General features: G+C 30.6%; 1 protein-coding gene across 1 annotated transcript in view; it reads right to left on the bottom strand.

Moving 5' to 3' along the window:
- Nucleotides 1-11570, bottom strand: part of LOC129810066 (fasciclin-1-like) — a 79039-nt gene that overhangs the window by 11443 nt on the left and 56026 nt on the right. The gene's annotated exons all lie outside the window — the stretch shown is intronic.

Raw genomic sequence — 11570 nt, 5'->3', positions numbered from 1 at the left:
ATACACAAACGAATCGGAACCGGAGAGACCTCCCAAATCTGGCGTGTTATTACTGAACGTAAGGATGAAGTACTTAATAAAAATATTTTTCATTTTCTAAATTATTATATTATTTTATTTCATATAAATTCATATAAGTTATTTTATTAAGGACTTGTACAAAGTCCTTAATTAAGTACTTATGCTGTTAGAGATAACTCATGTCATATTATTTTAGCTATTCACTACAAAGCACTGACGTTTGTCTCATTTTCATTTAGGATGCTCTGCATTCCTAAGTTAAGTTACGAACTTATTAAGTACTTAATATGTTGGCCGACAGGGGTCACACGGTGAGAGATAGCGAATAAAGTTTTCAAGAGATCCCTAAAAATTAGCAACAAAATGAAAAATTGATATTCGTAAATTAATTTTCGTTATTTCTCTGCTTAGCAATTCGTACTTGATATTGGAGAACTCTTTACTTTGAAATTCTTCCATTTTTTTTTATTTAAAAAAAATAATTTAAATTTTTAATATTTTAATTTTTGGCCTTCTAATTTAAACTGCCCTCTTAAAGAGATACAGATTTAGAAGGTCCGGAGAATAATTCTTTTGGTTCAATTAATTGTAAATATTCTTTAAAATGAAAACTAATTCGAACAATACTTTTCTTAAAACGTGTTTTTATTTAAACGAAATTCTGTAAAAAGTCATAATGAATACATTCTAACTTTAAGGGGAAAACTATTTAAAAAACAAATCTTTTTGGCCTTCTAACCCAGGAACAATTGATTTGCTTAAGGAGCTTTAAAAAAGCTAGAACTACGACTTCATTCACTAATAGCTGAAGAAATAAATTGTAAGGAATGTCGCAACTAGAACAGCATCAGCATCAGCCAACAATAGCAAAAACGAAATAATAAATTTGCTAGAAATATAATAAATTGTAATAGAGACGAGTACTCCAACAAACAAATATTTATTGCTCATTGGTTTTCCCAGAAAGAAAATTGAAATAGAATTTAATATTTGGCCATAGTTACAGTAAAATAAAGAACATGATCATAAATCCAAAATCGGACAATTTAAAATCCAATCGAAATGTCGTTGTAGAAAATGTTATGATTTTATAATGAGCATTTTGATTAAAAACAGAGATATATTTTCATAGTTGGAAACTATCGGTTCGATAGGGTAGTATTTTATATAGCCACATATTGTACTTGAATTCGATTGGAATACGAATTGACAAATAAATAATAATAAGTAACAGCTGTTAATTTTAACCACAACTAATAACGATGGTCTTTCGCCATCTAATCTGCTTCATTTATGAATAATTTAATTTTGTTTGTTAGATCCACTTTTGGATCTCTAAACCTCAAAATAAAATGTATCAATGAGGATTCTCTTCATAATTACAAATTATTTAGGGTAGTGTTCACGCTTAATGACACGTCCGATTTAATACTACATTGAATAGGTTAACTGTACCAAATTTCGGCCAGCTTATAATTCCGGACACTTCTTCTATTCTTCAAATTTCCATGATTTTTTTAGGTTTTTCACAGAGATTATTAAATGCCAAAAAACAAACAGGTTGTTTCGACGAACGAGATGGTGTATAAAAGACCTTGGGAGAATTCCAAAAGGGCAAGAATCTTTGATTATCTTAACTATAAATTTAAATAAAGTATTTTGAATGCAAACTCATTTTTTTCTATATTCTATAACCTCTAGAGAATAAAAATAAAAAAAAACCTAATATTTATGGAATTTTGAGAAATAAATCTAGTGGCCGAAATTACAAGCCGGGTGATATTTAGTACAGTTCCCCTCTCGTAATGTAATTTAGCTTAACTATTGGTTTGTGGAGCTAAATTACATCATGATAAAGTCCAGTTTCATTTGAAAATAGAAGAAAAGCTCTATTTCAAAAGCACTCCAATTTAAAAGTACTCCGCTACCCCTTATATGAATCACATGTATATAAAATCAAATTTTAAAGTGCTTATTGCAAGAGTCACTCTTTTTTAATTCTGTTTATCAAGTTTTAAGAGAGTTGTACAAATTTACAAAATTTTCCCCTGATATTGATGAAAACACCAATTTATTTGAGGTAGTATTAAATAAGGAAATTCTCTAAGTGGTTCCATTACCTGTTTTACTCTATTTTCTTCATTATTCCTCTCCCTTTTTTGCATTTTCGCAATGATATTGAGTAATGTAGTTTCGTTACAATAATTTTTTTGGCAAATTATTATTAAAAAACAGCCCCTACCCAACGAAACTCATAGATCTCTGACAACTCTCGACCACTGAGGAAGACACGAAGCATGTCGAAAGCTCTGGAGAAGAGGTAGAGCTTTCCCTCCGAAAACACCACTGTGTCGTCCGCAGTAAAAATTTATAAACATTTTTGAATAATTTTATAAAATTGTTTTTTCTATGTGGGGTTAAATTTGTAATTCCGGACAACATGAAATTCCGGACAAATTAATTTAAAATACGAACCTCTTAAAACTTGATTAAAAAACCAATTGAATAATCTTAAAAGTACTCTAGAACTGTGCAATTACTGAATTATTACTAGATTATCAATGTCCGAACTTTTAAATTGGTTTATCCGAAATTTTGTATTGTCCGAAATTCCGATCCTGCAACCCAAATTTTTGCTTCCAGAATAAAATAACAACAATATTTAATTAAAAAAAAAACATAATTTTATAGAAAATACCATCCATATATTTTCCCCAATGAGAAAAAAGAAGTAGCCTGTAAAGTTAAATTTGTAATTCCGGACAAATTAATTTAAAATACGATCCTTATAAAATTGACGTAAAAATAAAGTAGTTGAATTATCTTAAAAGTACTCTAGAACTGTACAATTATTGAATTATTACGGCAAAAAACAAACGATCAGTAAAAAGTTCTAAATGGGCAGTAAAAAATAAAAAATGAGCAGTAAAATATCTAATTATGATCAGTAAAAACCTTAAATCTTTACAAAAATGGACCTAATTTATATATTTAACATTTAAAATAGTTCCATATAAAGTGTAAAGCCCTTTATTTTCCCTTTGCCTAGATTTGGACGAAAATATCACTGTTTCAAAGTTTTTTGTTACTGATCAATTTTAACTTTTTACTGCTCATTTATTCAATGCCAATTATTACTAGATTATCAATGTTTGAACTTCCAAATTGGTTTATCCGAAATTTTGTATTGTCCGAAATTCCGATCCTGCAACCCAATTTTATGCTTCCAGAATAAAATAACAACAATATTTAATTTAAAAAAAAAACAGAATTTTATAGAAAATATCATCCATATATTTTCTCCATTGAGAAAAAGGACATAGCCTGCAAAATTAAATTTGTAATTCCGGACAAATTAATTTAAAATACGAACCTGTTAAAACTTGATTTAAAAATAAAGCAGTTGAATAATATTAAAAGTACTCTAGGATTGTACAATTACTGAACTATTACTAGATTATCAATGTCAGAACTTCCAAATTGGTTTGTCCGGAATTTCGCATTGTCCGAAATTCCAATCCTGCAACCTAAATTTTTGCTTCCAAAATAAAATAACAACAATATTTAATTAAAAAAAAAGAAAACTTAATTTTATAGAAATTACCATCCATATATTTTCTCCATTGAGTAAAATGAAATAGACTATAAAGTTTGAGTGTTGTAAAATCAGTGTAACTTAATTACTTTGCTCTAACATGCAACTGTGCATTTTAAAAACCTTTTCACATAACAGAGTTTGTCTTTTTTACCAAAACAAAATATAGCAGTTATTTAAAATAAACACTTCAATATAACTTTTATAACAAATTTTACAACACATAAAATATTCAAGAGGGCGAGTGAATTACTTTTTTTGCTAACGAGAAGGATGCAACACTTTATATATAATGTGTTCTACCACTCACTCAGTGTATGATTTATATAGTTCAAACTTTTGTGCCACACCAAATAATATTGATTATACTATACAACATTTATAGGTTTTTGGGTTTTATTTCTTTTTTTTTTTGAGAAACTAAGAGTGAAGAGCGGGGTCACGAACACAATCATTCATCTTGATTAACGACCATCAGTTCAAAAAAATACTTCTTCGTGGTTTAAAACAAAAATACTATTTTCAGAAACTCTACGAAAAAAAAGACTTTAATTTCTAAGTTGATGCCTGTGGTCGGACTTTCGTGTCCCACATCAACAAATCATCTTGTAAATTGATGCATTTGACATCAAGTAGTACACAAAAGCATCGTCAGGAACTCAAGAGTGTGAATTATGCCCTGGAAATCAATAAACAAACTTCATTCCTCAGGGATTCATGCTCAGAGCACCACAGGCAATAAACATATATTTCATCGACAATTTGCTCCCGATTCAGGAATGTTTGTGGAGAAATATAGTCAGCAGCAAGATATGGAAATCTAAATTGCAATTACGCGCAATTTGACTTTGAACGAGAGTAATTGAATTAACGTAATATAGGATGTTATCGGAAATTTCTGGGGAAACCACAATCATTTCTCTATTGCATTGCTGATTCTGTATCCGGACGCATTAAGGAATTTGTGCCCGAGGGATTTGTTTGTGAACAATCACATCGCAATTACTAAAACAACATCCAAAAGCATTATTGTTTATTTTATAGCTTTTGTGCTTTATCCAGATTGACCAAAGGCGATTCATCTAACTAAACAGCAAGATTTACATAAAAATTTTGAATTTCAGGTTGACGGTAGAGTTTGCGGAGCAGAATTTAAACAAAATGCAAAAATACTTCAGTAATTTGCTTGCGTCTAATGATTTACATAAATTCATATCATTTTGATTACAATTTATGGAAACTGCACCAAATTTCGGCCAGTTTGTAATTTCGGACGCTTCCTTTGTTCCTCAAATTTTCATGAATCTTTTTATTTTCTGCATACTCTAGAAATTAAACAATGCAAAAAACAAAAAAAAATGCGTTTTGACGAACGAGATGATGTGAAAAAGACTTTAAAAGAATTCCGGAAGGGCAAGGAACTATGAGAATCAATGTGGCCGAAATATGACCCAAAAAGAAGTAACAAAAATTTCATTTTGTATTAAAAATATTACATTTTAAACTTAGAGCTTTCTAATACTAAAATTTGGTACAGTTACCCTACTTCTTCATTAAAAAACATATAGTTGAAGTCTTTAAAATGGCTTATAATTATCTAGAACTTAGGTTCGTAAAACCGACAACAGAGGCGCTGTATCCTCGAGTTATGTCAGAAGACATGGAAAAAATTATTTTTAGACAACTCTAAATAGATTCAGAAAACAAGAATTAGAGAATTTAGAGTTGTCTAAAAATACATATTTTCCATGTCTTCTGACATAACTCGAGGATACAGCGCCTCTGGTGTCGGTTTTACGAATCTAGAAACAAATCTGAAGAACCAAAACTGTTTTGCAATTCACAAAGAATTTTACTGACTATATTTCTTTTATATATAACTTTCGGGTCATACTTCTTTAAGACTACCGAATTAGGCTTGAAATGAACATAGAGAACTTATAGCCTAATACAGAAAAATCTGACAATTTCTTACTTCGTCTATTCAAAATAAAAGTGTTCTAGGGTAAATGTCCTAATTCAAAACCATTTCCAAACGCTTTAACTGTGACAGAAGGTCCAACACATTCAGTTCATATTTTTTCTGAAGAGAATTGCATAAATTTGCTCCTTGCCTCTTCTAGAATGTTACTGTTTAGAGAAAATTCTTTAAATATAATTTGAAAACTTCTTAAATACAAGAAAACTACGCGAGAGTAAAATACTTCTATTGGAAACAAATTAATCCAAATGGAGATAAGGGAAAGTTTCTAATTGGAGACAAACAGTGTAAGTGAAACCGCGACGAAAGGCTTCCAAAACCTTGTTGAGTTGCTCTTGAGTGCAGGATTTGTTCTTATTCCTGGTCTTTTCTCCTTTTCCAACTAAAACAATAAGAAAATCTCTCCAAAAAATCATATTTCCTGGGTTTCCTATTGAAGCATTTGCAGACACTTCAGAAAAGCCCTTTTCCTTCACGAAATAAGGTAATTATTTCATTTGAAAACTTCACGTACCGTTAACAATAAAGATTAGCACTTAATTTAACTAAAATTAGCCAGAAATGTGACATTAAATATTAAACAAAACGAATAAATAACAGTCACTTTATTGTGTTTTTCATTGGAAAACATGGTCGATCAATGAAAAATTCAATGTTGAAAAGGTACACTTTTAATTTTTCTGAGAAATTAACAAATTAAAATTTGTGAATATGAATGGATTTTTGCTTTATTTGGAGCAAAATTAACTAAATAATGAAACTGTGGTATAGAAAATATATAAATGTAGTAATTTAGTACTGTATTTATCATGAAAACAATGATGTTTCCATTTGGAGTAGCGAAAAATCTCCATTTAGAGCAGGTTTTGAATTAGCTTAATTTACCCTAGACCATAATTTCAGTGTTTATTAATCGATTTTAAAAGACTTTTTTCATTTCTTATCTGTTTTAAAATCATATTCAAAGTATTTAAAATACGCGGAAATGAGTTTACTCGGCAGGATTTTTTTATCCTCAAAATTGCAAACATTTCGAAATTGCCTGAGGAATCATAGCTACTTGTAAGGAGTTTTGCTGCACTCAAAGAGATTTTTCCGGTAAATTAAATACAAAAATTCTCAGAAAAAAAATCAACTTTAAAAGTGCATCAAACAGAAAAAAAATGTTATTATAACTTTGAAATATTTGTATTGAAAAGTTTTACACACAGAATACCTTATTATCCTTACGGGGATAATTCGATTAATACCCTAATCCCCTTATTATATCATTTACCTAAGCTTGTTGTACTTAAGAAAAACTTTTACCCCAGATAAAAAACTTTTACGTGCACATTCAAAGCTTAACTTTTTTTTTGCAATCACCTACATCTTCTCTCGAACTTTGATATGAATGCCAGGACTTTTTGTGAATACTTGTCTCCTTTGCCTAGTTCAGCAGTCATTTTCAATGAATAAATTTGTTTAAGACACAAATGAAATGCTATCAGCACGTTCTGCAACTGGTAGTGCAGCAAAAGTGAGAAATGACTTGTGACTCGAATATTTTAAAAGGATAAAGTTATGTAAAATAAGTTATTCTGAGGGTCGTCAATCAAGAATTTTTTGTGTGTTATAAAGAGAGGAAACATTTACCAGTTAGCCATTATGTGGTAAGAAAAGTGTACAAAGAGGGAAGCCTAATTGGGAAAGACAAAGTAAATTTTGGTTCATGGGATTCTACTTTCTCAAAGTTTTAGGGTGTGTTACTCTCTATAGTTTTCGTGTTTCCTTTCAGAACAGGACCAAAACTCACCAAAACTATGTGGTTGCAAATAGAACTCCTCCGCTAGTTTTATAATTAAATATGTAATATTATGAAATTGAACTATTCAACAGCATGACTCTCATCTACAAAGTTTTTTTTTCATTTTAATTCTGCCGAAATATTTCAACTAATACTAAAAATCACAAAAATCAAAAATTAAAAATTCACGAATAAAATTGTACATATCTTTTTCAAAAATCAATTTTTCTGTTGTGTGTCATGTAAAACACATTTCTGTGGAAGTATTATTTTTTTAATAATTTTGACATGGAAAGAAAAAAACACAGAAGAAAATTACAAAATTCCCAGAATCACATAACAAAGAGAAATAAATTGAGAAGAAAAAAAAAACATCATGCAAAAATATCAAACATGGTATAATTGTACAGTGTTCATGTGGATAAAATTAAAAAAAAAAGTTTTTAACATGTAAAAATTCAACATTCTTCGCATTATTTCCGAAGGAAGCAAAAGAAAGCAAGAAATCCTTGGGAATTTCATTGTAGCAAAAAAAAACCTTTCAATTGAAATAATTGTAAGGAAAGCAAGAAAATTTTCGATGACCGCTCATTGAATGAGATATTGGCACATTTTGACTATCCACTAACGTTTTAATAAAATTTGCTACTCTGAAAGAAAAGTTTGTAGGTTAGTTATTACAAGTTTGTCAAAGTGATGTGCTCCTTTTGACAAACCTTGAACAAACAAGACACAAGACAAACAAAACAGCTAGATTTTTTGTTAAAAATGTAAAATATAGAGTTTCATCTTTTCTTTTGGACAAAAAGTTACAAGAGTATATCTTGTATATGAATCTCTCAAATTCGAAAGACTTGCTAAATTCAAAATGTCAAATGTGAGGTTATGTTTAAAAATTCGTGTTTATTGAAAACCATTATTCTCTATTGCTTCCTGAGTATAAAATGAAAGGACATACTTCCCCACGAAGATTTGTGAGAAAGTACGTGTATTTGATTTAGGGCAGAATCACATTGACAGTAAAATGCTCACAGTATTTCGTTAATTTACGCATTTTCATTGCAATTCTTACGCAAATTCTCGATTACCGTATTACCTTATCTCATACTCGGTGGCACTAGGTGAAAATAATATAAGAAAATTGAAGAAATAAAACGAGAATTCGATATACGGTGAGCAAAAAAACTGTACGAGAAATTAATCGTACAGTTTTTTTGCTCAGCGTTTATCACATTTTCGTTTTATTTCTTCAGAGGGCCAATTTTTGAAACTCTCAGTCGCACCCGCGAGCTCTTTAGTGGCCGAGAGAAATAGATTCGCACACCCCGCAGATTCTTGAGTACATGCAACGAGTACTTTGTTATAAAGGAGTCGTTACAGAAGGATTTGAATCTACGGGGTGTGCGAGTCAATTTCTCTCGGCCACTAAAGAGCTCGCGGGTGCGAGTGAGAGTTTCAAAAATTGACCCTCAGTTTTCTTATATTATTTTCACCTAGTGCCACCGAGTATGAGATAAGGTAATACGGTAATCGAGAATTTGCGTAAAAATTGCAATGAAAATGCGGAAATTAACGAAATACGGTGAGGCTCCGGCGAGCATTTTATTGTCAATGTGATTCTGCCCTTAAAGTACAATTTAATCTTACAATATTCCATTATTTTTAAAAATATCGCTCAAAGTTTGTAGGTGTGAAATGCCATTCGTACTCCCAAATATTCGAATTTATAAGACAATTATTCATAACTCCCCCCATTCAGAAAAAAGTCGTACATTTAGGATAAAATTGAGATTGAGGTACAGTCTTAAGGTAAATAAGTTGTGAACCGTGAACTGCAAATATCTTTTGTATTAACTATTCCCCAGGTTTAGTGATGATAGTATTAGGATTGAGCCGCGATTGTACGTTAATGAACCAATATCTTAAAAATTTCTTATTTCCATATTTTTTTCAAATTAGATTTAGATGACAAATAAGCGATAGCCACTTGTAATGTTCAGTGGACCCCCCTCCCCATAATTCAAACCAGGGGAATATTTACATCACCTTCATTTTCTCCCCATCTCTCCCCTTCTCTTCTAAAAACATATACTTTTGGTATATCTTCTAAACGGCTTAAAAACTTTCTTTTATTTTGATATGCCTTAGATAATGTTCAGTCGAACATTTCTTCTATTCAGAAATGATGTAATGTCACTCCTTCTAACGGTTTTCTAGAGGCAAACTAGGCCTTTCTGCAATGTTCGAGCAATAAAAATGTATATAACGGAATCAACTACTGATTACTCTTTGTCTACATTAAAAGTTTAGATCAAATGCTATTCCATAACGTTAATCGAAGACCAATTTTTAACAATTAACTATCTACCGGAGCTCATTGAAAAAAATGTGACAAAAATTCAATTTTAATGCTTTCGTTCTTTAACTTATAGTGGAGGCAGAACCCCAATATTATCCCTGAACATGGAGGGTAGTTTATATATAAGATATTTACCAATAACAAAAATATTCCCTGAAAGCATATCTTAATCTTTGATTTTTCCCCAAACGTACGATTTTTTTCGAAACGGAGGGAGTATTAGTTTTCAGGACTTTGTGAAATCCTAGAGAAAATACTTTAGTTTTTCAATTGTCGGGAAAAATAGTATTACATTGAATCTTATTATCTTCTGTTGCGAAAAATATTTATTTTCAAGGTTAACTAATTTATAACCTTAAATTCTTGAACATGTGGTGGAAGCTGAGGCGAATTTGAGAAAGGACCGGAACTTCTGTGGAACACTACCGATCTCCACAACGATCGGTATTACTCCGGCCGGTCTCACAGAGCCACCCCACTTGAGAGAACCAGTTTCCACAGTAGGACAGCTACTGGATACAGAAAGGATAGTGAAGTATAGGGAGATATATGATCTTCATCTACTCTTAAATGAGATAAGGGAATTATGGAGTTTTTTTTCTGGATTGTAGCGCTATAAGCATGAGGATTGTAACCTCTAACAACCTATAGAATAGCACCCTTTTGGTATGTGTGGAGTAAGAATATGATATAAGTCAAGGTTGAAATTTCGATCTAAAAGCTTCTTGTTCTTCTTTATGTTTTGTTTTGTATATGTAATTCATGAATCAAAAATTATATGTAGGCCCTGGGGAAGGTTCCAACCAAGTATTAAAGCGTCGGTCAATAAAAACATAAAGATTAAGACATTATTAGATCGAAATTCCAATCTTGACTTATTTCAGATATGGAACCGTTCTCAGTTTAAACGTACCCACATTTTTTTACTCTCCATTATTTAACCATTTTTGACCTAACCTAAAAGTTTTCTTCTTAATTTTCACTTCTGTTTGATTATTTTAATTGCTAATTTAATTGTTGGAAAGAAAAACAATGTTATTTCAAATGAATTTTTACCAATTTTAAAATTCATAAATTTTATAACCCCAAAATTAAAAACAAAAAACTAACCTACAAAATTTTAAAGTAAAACTCGATACATTTCAATTTGAGAAATGTTTCAAAATCGCTCTCCTCTCTGAAATTATATAAAAGTCTGAACGTGAACGTATAGCATTTGATAAAACATTATCATTTCTAAGTAGGGGTAATAATGTAGGGGGAATCTAGTAGGGGCACCTTTTAAACTGAGGAACCATTGAAATTACGATTTTTCATCTATTTTCAAATAAAATTGAGCATTATTGTGATATAATTTAGCTGCACAAACAGACTGAGAAACTAAATTACATAATGATATCGCTTAGTTTCACTTAAATATAGGAGAAAAATCCCAATTTTAAAGGTACCCCAGTTTCAAAGGTGCCCCACTTCCCCCTATAGACCCGACGACGTTTAGCGTTTGTTAGTCCATATTACCCCAAAAAGGAAAACAAAATCGTGGCTAAATCATGTTATTTTATTGAAAATTTGCCGTACTGAGTACTGAGTCATATCTTTATGGTTAGGTTTAACATAACCTCACTTTTCGAAAAAAAAACTCTGGGCTTAATAAGAAAATAAGGTTCTTCGAATTAATTTGGAATAATTATTTGGAAGAAATTTTAGAAAAAAATAAGAGAAATATTTAATTTCTGTGGAAAATTCCATACTATTTATAATATCCTAGGCGTTTCCCTATACGGGCTTCAGATCTAAAGCTTAGCTATCTGGCTTAACTCTTCTAATT

This window comes from Phlebotomus papatasi, chromosome 1 (genome assembly GCF_024763615.1).
Source record: "Phlebotomus papatasi isolate M1 chromosome 1, Ppap_2.1, whole genome shotgun sequence".
In the NCBI taxonomy this organism is placed as follows: domain Eukaryota; kingdom Metazoa; phylum Arthropoda; class Insecta; order Diptera; family Psychodidae; genus Phlebotomus; species Phlebotomus papatasi.
This window is presented reverse-complemented; position numbering and strand designations above follow the sequence as displayed.